At 43.6% G+C, this 12,220-nt stretch overlaps 1 protein-coding gene across 1 annotated transcript in view; it reads left to right on the plus strand.

The window, feature by feature from the left end:
* Nucleotides 1-12,220, plus strand: part of EXD3 (exonuclease 3'-5' domain containing 3) — a 719,658-nt gene that overhangs the window by 275,438 nt on the left and 432,000 nt on the right. The window lies entirely within an intron of this gene.

Here is a 12,220-nt window from a genome sequence, read left to right on the forward strand (position 1 = left end):
GGTGAAGAGCACCTCGGAGGCAGGCGCTCTACAGTCCATGCAAATGACTATTCAGGTGCTAGAGCTACTGGGCTTTGTGATCAATTACTCCAAGTCCTATCTCATCCCAGTACAAAAGTTGGAATTCATTGGAGCTCTGTTGAACACAAGGACAGCTCAAGCTTATCTTCCCAAGGCAAGGGCAGACAACCTCCTGTCCCTGGTGTCCATGGTTCAAAGTCTCAACAGATCACGGCTCGGCAGATGTTGAGACTTCTGGGGCACATGGCCTCCACAGTTCATGTAACTCCCATGGCACGTCTACACATGAGATCAGCTCACTGGACCCTAACTTCCCAGTGGTATCAAGCTGTGGGGAGTCTAGAGGATGTGATCCAACTATCCACCGACTTTCGGAATTCCCTTCAGTGGTGGACGATTCGATCCAATTTGACCTTGGGACGTCCATTCCAAATTCCTCAGCCACAAAATGTGCTGACGACAGATGCATCCCTCCTAGGATGGGGAGCTCATGTGGATGGGCTTCACACTCAAGGAGCCTGGTCCCTTCAGGTAAAATGTCTTGAGATCAATCTCCTGGAATTTTGAGCGATCTGGAATGCTCGAAAGGCTTTCAGAGACAGACTATCCAACCAAATCATATTGATTCAGACAGACAATCAGGTTGTCATGCATTACACAAACAAGCAGGGGGGCACCGGATCTCGCCCTCTGTGTCAGGAAGCTGTTCAGATGTGGCTTTGGGCACACCGTCACGGCATGTTTCTCCAAGCCACTTACCTGGCAGGCGTAAATAACAGTCTGGCCGACAGATTGAGCAGGATAATGCAACCTCACGAGTGGTCTCTGAACAGGGATGTAGTCCGCAAGATGTTCCGAACGTGGGGCAGTTCCTCGGTGGATCTTTTTGCCACTCAGATCGATCACAAAGTCCCTCAGTTCTGTTCCAGGCTTCAGGCCCACGACAGACTAGTGTCAGATGCCTTTCTCCTTCGTTGGGACTTAGCGTCAGATGCCTTTCTCCTTCGTTGGGGCTTCATTGGGGAACGGGCCTCCCGTATGCGTATCCTCCCATACCTCTTGTAGGAAAGACTTTGCTGAAACTCAAACAAAACTGCGGAACCATGATTCTGATTGCTCCCTTCTAACCGCGTCAGATTTGGTTTCCTCTTCTTCTGGAGTTGTCCTCCGAAGAACTGTGGAGATTGGAGTGTTTTCTGACCCTCATCACCCAGAACGAGGGGTCGCTTCCGCATCCCAACCTCCAGTCTCTGGCTCTCATGGCCTGGATGTTGAGAGCTTAGAATTCGCCTCCTTGGGTCTTTTAGAGGGTGTCTCCCGAGTCTTAGTTATTTCCAGGAAAGATTTCACGAAGAGGTGTTACTCTTTCAAATGGAGGAGGTCAGGGCCGTGCTAACCCGGTAAGCGAGGTAAGCATGGCAGGGGGGCGCTTCCCTCTGGGGGGCGCCGCCGCACCATGCTCACCTCGCTCGCCCTCCCGCAACATCCCTTTTCTTTTTTTTTCTTTTTAAATTTACCTCCGTGGTGGCGGTTCCGGCAGCGCAGCGTTAGGGAAGGAGGTGGCGCTCCCGACGTCTCTAGCCTTCCCTTCGCTGTGTTCCGCCTTCTTCTGACGTCAAGGATGATGCCAGAAGAAGGCGGAACACAGCGAAGGGAAGGCTAGACGTCGGGAGCGCCGCCTCCTTCCCTGAAGCTGCGCTGCCGGAACCGCCACGGAGGTAAATTTAAAAAGAAAAAAAAAAGAAAAGGGATGTTCGGGGGAGAGAAGAGGGTGGGCAGTTGAACAATGGGAGCGGGAGGGAAGGGGAGAAACGACAGCATGGATGTGAGGGGGGGGGGAGAAGAGGGCGGGCCAGGCTTGGACATGGGAGAGAGAGGAGCATGGATGCGAGGGGGGGTCATGGAAGGGAGAGAGGGGAATTGCTGGAAAAGGATGAATGGAGGGGGCAGGGGACAGAGGAGCATGGATGGGCATGGATTGGGAGGGCAGGGCTCAGGGAGAGGGGAATTGCTGGAAAAGGATGAATGGAGGGGGCAGGGGACAGAGGAGCATGGATGGGCATGGATTGGGAGGGCAGGGCTCAGGGAGAGAGGAGAAATTGCTGGACATAGAGGGGAGGGAAGGAGATGAAGGAGATGAAATGAGGGAAAAGGAAGAGAGGAGAAAAACTGCACATGGATGAAGAAAATAGGCAGAAGCTGAGGACCAGAAATGAAGAAGAAAGGAGGAAAGGAAAGAAATAAATGTAAAGGAAGCCCTGGAAACGGAGTTAAGAGGACAGATAGCAGCAGAATCAGATACTGGGCCAGCATGATCAGAAAAAGAAAGTCACCAGACAACAAAGGTAAAAAAAATCATTTTATTTTCATTTTAGTGTTTGGAATATGTCCACTTTGAGAATTTACATCTGCTATCTTATTTTGCAATGTATAGCAATTTCTTTCTAAGAATATTGCTGACAATTCCTGTCAGTGTGGCAAGTGGTTGAACGATCATTTTCACGGGGGGGGGGGGGGGGGGGGGGGCGCGCCGCCGCCGCCGCCGCCGCCAACTGATAGTCTGCAGGGGGGGGGCACCAACTGATAGTCTGCAGGGGGGCGCCAGAGACCCTAGGCACAGCCCTGGAGGAGGTTTGCCATCTGGTGTTACAGCAAGGCCCTAGACCCTCTTTCTTGTCCTACACAGACCCTGCTTGAATACCCTCTACACTTGTCAGAGTCTGGTCTCAAGGTCAACTCCATAAGGGTTCATCTTAGTGCGATTAGTGCTTTTCATTGCTGTGTAGAGGGTAAGCCTATCTCTGGACAGCCTTTAGTTTTTCGCTTCATGAGAGGTTTGCTTTTGTCAAAGCCCCCTGTTAAACCTTCACCAGTATCATGGGATCTCAACATCGTTCTCACCCAGCTGATGAAAGCTCCTTTTAAGCCACTGAATTCCTGCCATCTGAAGTACTTGACCTGGAAGATCGTTTTCTTGGTGGCTGCTACTTCAGCTCGTAGTCAGCTTCAGGCCTTGGTAGTTCATGCACCTTACATTAAGTTCCATCATAACAGAGTAGTCCTCCGCACGCACCCTAAGTTCCTGCCGAAGGTGGTGTTGGAGTTCCATCTGAACCAGTCAATTGTCTTGCCAACTTTCTTTCCCCGTCCTCATACCCGCCCTGGCGAAAGCAGTTTGCATACCTTTGACCTGCAAGAGAGCATTGGCCTTTTACGTGGAGTGGACACAGCCCTTCAGACAGTCCGCCCAGTTGTTTGTTTCTTTTGATCTCAACAGGAGGGGAGTCACCATCGGAAAACGCACAATCTTCAATTGGCTAGCAGATTGCATTTTCTTTACTTATGCCCAAGCTGGGCTGACTGTAGAGGGCCATGTCACGGCTCATAATGTTAGAGCCATGGCTGCGTCAGTGGCCCACTTAGTCAGCCTCTATTGAAGAGATTTGCAAGGCTGCAACGTGGTCATCAGTCCATACATTCACATCTCACTACTGCCTTCAGCAGGATACCCAACGTAACAGTCGGTTTGGGCAGTCAGTGCTGCAGAATCTGTTCGGGGTTTAGAATCCAACTCCACCCCCCTAGACCCATTTTTGTTCTGTTCCAGGCTGCACTCTCAGTTAGTTGTTTAGGTTTTCAGGTCAATCTATGTTATGTCCTCGCCGTTGCGAGGCCCAATTGACCAATGTTCATTGTTTTGAGTGAGCCTAGGTGCTAGGGATACCCCACATGTGAGAACAAACAGCCTGCTTGTCCTCAGAGAAAGCGAAGATACATACCTGTAGCAGGTATTGTCTGAGGACAGCAGGCTGATTGTTCTCACAAACTCGCCCTCCTCCCCTTTGGAGTTGTTGTTCTTTCTTTGTTTTATGCTTTTTGATTAAACTAAGTAGAGGAGTTTGGTAGCCGTCGATGACATTTTTATGATTTGGACGGAGGGTGAAGAAACTCTGAAACAATTTTATTCTGCCTTCAATACATACAGTGGGGGAAATAAGTATTTGATCCCTTGCTGATTTTGTAAGTTTGCCCACTGACAAAGACATGAGCAGCCCATAATTGAAGGGTAGGTTATTGGTAACAGTGAGAGATAGCACATCACAAATTAAATCCGGAAAATCACATTGTGGAAAGTATATGAATTTATTTGCATTCTGCAGAGGGAAATAAGTATTTAATCCCTCTGGCAAACAAGACCTAATACTTGGTGGCAAAACCCTTGTTGGCAAGCACAGCGGTCAGACGTCTTCTGTAGTTGATGATGAGGTTTGCACACATGTCAGGAGGAATTTTGGTCCACTCCTCTTTGCAGATCATCTCTAAATCATTAAGAGTTCTGGGCTGTCGCTTGGCAACTCGCAGCTTCAGCTCCCTCCATAAGTTTTCAATGGGATTAAGGTCTGGTGACTGGCTAGGCCACTCCATGACCCTAATGTGCTTCTTCCTGAGCCACTCCTTTGTTGCCTTGGCTGTATGTTTTGGGTCATTGTCGTGCTGGAAGACCCAGCCACGACCCATTTTTAAGGCCCTGGCGGAGGGAAGGAGGTTGTCACTCAGAATTGTACGGTACATGGCCCCATCCATTCTCCCATTGATGCGGTGAAGTAGTCCTGTGCCCTTAGCAGAGAAACACCCCCAAAACATAACATTTCCACCTCCATGCTTGACAGTGGGGACGGTGTTCTTTGGGTCATAGGCAGCATTTCTCTTCCTCCAAACACGGCGAGTTGAGTTCATGCCATAGAGCTCAATTTTGTCTCATCTGACCACAGCACCTTCTCCCAATCACTCTCGGCATCATCCAGGTGTTCACTGGCAAACTTCAGACGGGCCGTCACATGTGCCTTCCGGAGCAGGGGGACCTTGCGGGCACTGCAGGATTGCAATCCGTTATGTCGTAATGTGTTACCAATGGTTTTCGTGGTGACAGTGGTCCCAGCTGCCTTGAGATCATTGACAAGTTCCCCCCTTGTAGTTGTAGGCTGATTTCTAACCTTCCTCATGATCAAGGATACCCCACGAGGTGAGATTTTGCGTGGAGCCCCAGATCTTTGTCGATTGACAGTCATTTTGTACTTCTTCCATTTTCTTACTATGGCACCAACAGTTGTCTCCTTCTCGCCCAGCGTCTTACTGATGGTTTTGTAGCCCATTCCAGCCTTGTGCAGGTGTATGATCTTGTCCCTGACATCCTTAGACAGCTCCTTGCTCTTGGCCATTTTGTAGAGGTTAGAGTCTGACTGATTCACTGAGTCTGTGGACAGGTGTCTTTCATACAGGTGACCATTGCCGACAGCTGTCTGTCATGCAGGTAACGAGTTGATTTGGAGCATCTACCTGGTCTGTAGGGGCCAGATCTCTTACTGGTTGGTGGGGGATCAAATACTTATTTCCCTCTGCAGAATGCAAATAAATTCATATACTTTCCACAATGTGATTTTCCGGATTTAATTTGTGATGTGCTATCTCTCACTGTTACCAATAACCTACCCTTCAATTATGGGCTGCTCATGTCTTTGTCAGTGGGCAAACTTACAAAATCAGCAAGGGATCAAATACTTATTTCCCCCACTGTACCATCCTACAATCAGATTCAAAATTGACTACTCCCCAGAAAAAGTCAATTTTTTGGACACCACGGTCTCAATCAGTGATGGCTGTATACAAACATCTATATACAAGAAACCCACAGACAGATGCAGCTACCTCCACAACTCCAGCTTCCATCCTTCACATACAAAAAGATCCATCATTTACAGCCAAGCCACAAGATACCACCGTATCTGCTCTGACCCAGGGGACAGAGACAGACACCTTAAAAGCCTGACTGCATCCTTCAAACAGAAAGGCTACAACCCCAAAATAATCTCAAAGATTATTGCCTCCTCCCTCAAAACACCCATGGAGAATCTGCTACAGTACAAGGAAAAAAAAATCCACAGACAGAATCCCCCTTGTAGTGACATACAATCCAGAGCTGGAAAAACTGAGGAAAATCATAAGAGATCTACAACCTATACTCCAGGAGGATGAATTACTGAAAGAGATATTCCCATCCCCACCAGTACTGGCCTTCCGACAGCCACCCAACTTAAAACACAAGCTAATCAGAAGTAAACTTCCATCACAGACTGAAAAGGAACAGAAGGGCACACTTCCCTGTAATTTATCCAGTTGCAAACTATGCCAAAATATTTCACAGGACCCCACAGTCATCCACAAAGGAAAGATATTCAACATAAAGGAATCTTTCACTTGCTCATCTTCCAATGTGGTATATATCATTCAGTGTAAAAAATGTAACGAAGGATGCTATATTGGAGAAACAGGCCAGATGCTTAAGACAAGATTCAATTTACATAGACATCACATGAACAATACTGGTGCCAGTAGGGTTCCCACCCCTGTTGGTCAACATTTTACAGGACCAGGACACTGTACCAGTGACTTCACAGTGAGAATCCTGAAAGGTAACTTTAAAACCATACAAGAACGTAAGACCTTTGAAGTCAGAATGATTGACTATTTTAACACCCAACAGAAAGGACTTAACAAGGATCTGGGGTTCCTAGCCCATTATAAAGCATAAAGCTGTATTTCTTTGTTGATCACCCCACCCCTCACCTATCCACACCCATCCTGTTAGAATATCAATGATATGCTTTGATGTCCCCATGCATACCTCCTACCCACCCCTATCCTCCCACCCTGTCAGACTGTCATAGTAATGATTGAATGTTTTCACTTATATACACTGTCAGCACATTTGCTTATTTCCGATCTGAGGAAGAAGGGCAACCTTCGAAAGCTAATCAAGAAATGTATTACGTTATGTCCAATAAAAAAGGTATCATCTTATTTTCTTTTCCATGTTTTATTTTGTTTGATTTCTATTGATTAAACTAAGGAACCATGCTTGAGCGGCAGGCGGGAAGTCGTTCGTGCATGCGCAGTCAGCGCTGCTCACGCAACGGATCTCTCTAGAAAACTTTGTTTTATTTTGCTTGCAAAATCTTTCAATTCCTGGACTGCCATGGACGTCGACCCACATGTGAGAACAATCAGCCTGCTGTCCTCAGAGAATACCTGCTACAGGTATGCATCTTCGCTTAATGGGAGGTCATCCCCAATTCCCTCCAGTGGTCATCTGGTCATTTCTGGCACCTTTTTATGACTTACTCTTAATAAAAACAGGTCTGGGTAAAAACATCCAAGTTTTAGTCAATGACGTCTTTGCTTTTTTCCATTATGGCTCAAAGACGTCCAAGTCTTAGGAACGCCCAAGTCCTGCGTCAAACATTCCTCCGATACGCTCCCTTGAGATTTGGACGTCCTTGCGACGGACTTCTGACAAGGATGTCCAAAATGCGGTTTTGATTATACCGATTTGGACGTCTCTGTGAGAAGGACGTCCAAGTGCGAATTTATGTCACTTTTTGGACTTCCATCTCTTTCGAAAATCAGCCTGCAGGAGCCTTTAAATATAGAGCAGATTGATTTTAAAGATTGGAAATTGACACCTTTGAGAAGTGATGGAAGGAAGATAACCAATGGGACACTTCATACCAGGGTACAAATTATATCGCAGTGATAGAGTGGTCCGAATTGGTGGAGGGGTAGCATTATACATTAAAGAAGTCCTTGAATCGAATAGATTAAAAATTCTGCAGGACACAAAACACACCTTGGAATCTCTATGGATAGAAATTCATGTATGATGTGGAAAAAGGATAGTGATAGGAGTGTAGTACAGTCCACCTGGTCAGGATGAACAGACAAATGCAGAAATGTTTTCAGAAATTACGGAGGCAAACAAACTGGGGAACACAATAATAATGGGCAATTTAAATTACCCTGATATTGGCTGGATAAATGTAATTTCAGGGTAGGGTAGAGAGGTAAAGTTCCTAGATGAAATCAAGGATTGCTTTATAACGAAGAATTGAAAAAACTAAAAACACAAGTCAGAAGATTAGAGCGGGCCTGAAAAAAAAAAAGGAAGACTAATCCACACTCAACGCTTGGAAACAACTACAAAGAAAGTATAAATACACCACAAGACAAACCAAAAGATCTTACTACAAAACCAAAATTGGATCAGACTATAAAGACACACACAAACTTTTCCAACTTGTGAACAGATTATTAGATACCACACCGGTTACTTCAAACACCTCGGACACCCCATCAGCTGATAATCTTGCGAAATACTTCAATGAGAAAATTGTAAAGTTACGACTCAAGATACCAATTAATTCCACCGATTACGTAAAATTCCTCATCTGTTTAGATCCTAACCCTGATGAACACCCAGTAGATCGTACTTGGACAAACGTCGACTCACTTTTGGACGGCACCATCACCCAAGCGATCAACAGGTTCGCTAAATCCCACTGCAATCTTGACATTTGTCCCAATAACCTTATAAAATTTGCCCCTCAACGATTCATAACTGACCTCACGATGCATTTAAATTACTTGCTACAACATGGACCCTTCCCAAAGGATAAAGGAAATATTCTACTCACACCAATTCCTAAGGACCCAAAGAAAAAAACAAATGATTTAACCAACTGTCACCCAGTAGCATCTATCCCTTTAGTAACCAAACTAATGGAAGGTATGGTAACCAAGCAGCTCACAGACTACTTGAACAGATTCTCTATTGTTCTCAATTCTCAATCAGGCTTTCGGTCAAACCACAGCACTGAAACAGTACTAACTACTGTTCTAACTAAATTTAAACAAGCAATTGCTACTGGTAATAATATACTTCTCCTACAATTTGATATGTCCAGCGCTTTTGATATGGTAAGCCATAAACTATTATTATACATCTTAGAATTCTTCGGTGTTGGCGAAAATGTTCTTAACTGGTTTAGAGGCTTCCTAACTACAAGAACATACCAGGTGAAATCTAATTCGAATATATCAGCACCTTGGAAACTGAATGCGGAGTTCCCCAAGGATCACCACTCTCACAAACTCTCTTTAACCTAATGATGACACCTTTGGCCAAATCGCTATCTAACCAAGGCCTCAATCTATACATTTACGCAGATGATGTCACGATATACATCCCGCGCAAACATGATCTAAATGAAATTACCAATGAGATCGACCACAGCTTCCAAATCATGAATTCATGGGCAGATGCTTTTCATTTGAAACTTAATGCCGAAAAAACACAGTCTCATCCTTTCATCACAATACAACATGAGTAAATTTACCACTATAAGCACACCAAACTTTACCCTTCCCATCTCAGATAACCTGAAAATTCTTGGGATTACTATTGACCGAAATCTCACATTGGAAAACCAGGTGAAGAATATAACAAAGAGAATGTTCCACTCTATGTGGAAACTCAAGAGATTAAAACCTTTCTTCCCATGGGATATATTTCGTTGCCTGGTACAGTCAATGGTGCTAAGTCACCTAGACTACTGCAATGCACTCTACGCTGGCTGTAAAGACCATATAATCATAAAACTTCAAATGGCCTAGAACACTGCAGCCAGACTCATATTTGGTAAAACAAAATGCGAAAGTGTCACACCCCTTAGAGATACATTGCACTGGCTCCCAATTAGGGAACTTGTTAGGTTCAAGATTTGCACCCTGATTCACAAAATCATTTACGGAGATGCCCCGATCTACATGTCAGACCTTATAGACCTTCCACCTAGGAACTCTAAAAGTTCATCTCGTACATTCCTGAATCTTCACTTCCCTAGCTGCAAAGGACTAAAATACAAACTTACACATGCCTCCAGCTTCTCCTACATAGGTACGCAGCTTTGGAATGCACTACCACTTGATGTGAAAAAAAATACGCGACCTAATCAACTTTCGGAGATCACTGAAGACCTACCTCTTCAACAGAATATACCATAATGATCCATCACATGAACTTTAGTGCATAACCGCTTTACCTGTCATACTGATAATGATTTCTTTATACTTGATGCTTTACCCCATTATGTTACCCAGGTTGTTTTGTAATTACTGATTGTATCTGTTATTCTGTTATGGCGATAGCTGTGACGGAAAAAATGTAAGCCACATTGAGCCTGCAAATGGGTGGGAAAATGTGGGATATAAATGTAACAAATAAATAAGAGCAGCTGGAGGGGAAGAACAATTCTAGACTTAGTCCTTGGTGGAACACATGATCTGATACAGGAGGTAATGGTTCTGGGGCCACTTGATAACAGTGATCATAACATGATCAGATTTGATATAATCTCTGGAGTAAGTACACACTGGAAATCCAATATGTTAATATTTAACTTTCAAAAAGGAGACTAGGATAAAGTGGTTTGGGTATGCCAGACATAAAACTTTACAACCAAGCATGCTTGTTAAGACATTTGCGAGACTGGGTACTTAAATCAGTTAAATATACAGGTATTGCTATAGAATGGAAATATTTTAAGCCATGATGCCCTTTGCACTATCAGGAACAACAAATTAACAGGAAGAATCTCCACGTAGAAAGTCCTTTCAAATAAGAGTAGAGGGTGGACAATGGACACTCTAACACAGGAACTGGTGCTTAAAAGATGCTTTATTAAGTGCTAGTATAGCAGGACCCAACATGGCCCGTGTTTCGGTGTAATACCTGTCTCGGGTCATAATGATATTCTAAAAACATATAAAAACATAGCATCCATCATTACAAATAAAATAACAAATCTTTCATTGTTATATATATCAAATACAAAACATATTTAACAAAAAAATATGTACTTCACAAAAGATCCACATGTAAAATATGGAATAATAAAAATAAAGGTAAAATAAAATATTTTTATGGAGAGGACTGTACTGTAAAAGGACCATCATTAAGCATATATGAATAAACATTAAAGTCAGCAGATATATATTAAACTTCTCCGTTATAGGCAGCCAACTCTGGAACGCAATACCAAGACACATCCGAAAAACCAAAGAACACCTACCCTTCCGAAAGCTGCTGAAAACATACCTCTTCAAACAAACCTATCCAAATGACCCAAATTAATTCACAAACCTAACCCACACCACTCTCACCTCTATCCCTCCCCCCACATCTCTTCCTCTTATCCTACTCCATACAGTTGTGTTATCTCTGTGATACTGTACCATACATTGTAAGCCGCACTGAACCTGCTATCGAGCGGGAAAGAGCGGGGTATAAATACTACAAATAAATAAATAATAGTCCTTTATTGTCTTTCTGGATTCTTACGGCTTGTGCAATACAGGCACTGGTTCTTCTTTCAGCTGTATAATTTCCCGAGGCTAGTGTATTTCCATATGCATGCGAGTCTCATTAATATGTTTTATGAGCCCATTTAAATACATACCATCATGGCTTCCTTCTAACATTTTGCCGACACCTTCAGGTTTTGCTGGATGTTTGAACTTAGTTTTGGTAAGTTTCATTCATTTTTTTGCATGTAGTGATCGTCACTGTTATTTTTATCACCTTTTTATTGATAATGTATACTGCCTTTTTATTACACTACTATTGGATGTGCATTGCTGTTTATATCCATACTTTTGTTGTAACAAAGTTTTTGGCGCCTTTCTATCTTCTCTTCTCTGACCTTTGTTTTTGTCACAATAATGGTTGCTTTTTAATATTTTTAGAACAGTGTTTTAGTTTCTTTCAGTTTAGTATTTAATAGTTTATAGCTCTTCATTCGTAGCGACCACATGACTGCCAAGTTCCGGTAGTTTTAGTACTTTCAATATTTTCAATTTGCCAGCGCTGCAGCTTGCTTAGCATTTTGTGCTTTGACCCAAGCTTTGGGTTTAGAGGGGTAGCACTGTCACGAGCATATCTTCCAGCTTAGCCGTGCATCTTGCTTTGCCTTTTTTTGCTTACCGCTCCAATGATTTTTTGTTTTTATCTTTTAACACCTACTTTGCCTCGTTTTATATCGGCTCGGAGTCTTTTTTAGTCTGTAAGATAATGTGTTTTAAGTATATACAGTACATGCCGTCTGAGCACATTTTTATTTGTTTTGGGGTTTGTAGTCTTACACTTTTTATCATTTATTTGTTGCTATGTAAATATATTGATGACATGACTGACCTTCTTATAGTTATTTCTTTATGAATAGTGCTCTATATTTTTAGTATATTTTCCAGCTTATAATTGAAAGAGAAAAACGCCTATATTTCGACCCAAATCAGGAGATGGGCGTTT

The sequence above is a fragment of the Microcaecilia unicolor genome, chromosome 6 (genome assembly GCF_901765095.1).
Source record: "Microcaecilia unicolor chromosome 6, aMicUni1.1, whole genome shotgun sequence".
Lineage (NCBI taxonomy): Eukaryota > Metazoa > Chordata > Amphibia > Gymnophiona > Siphonopidae > Microcaecilia > Microcaecilia unicolor.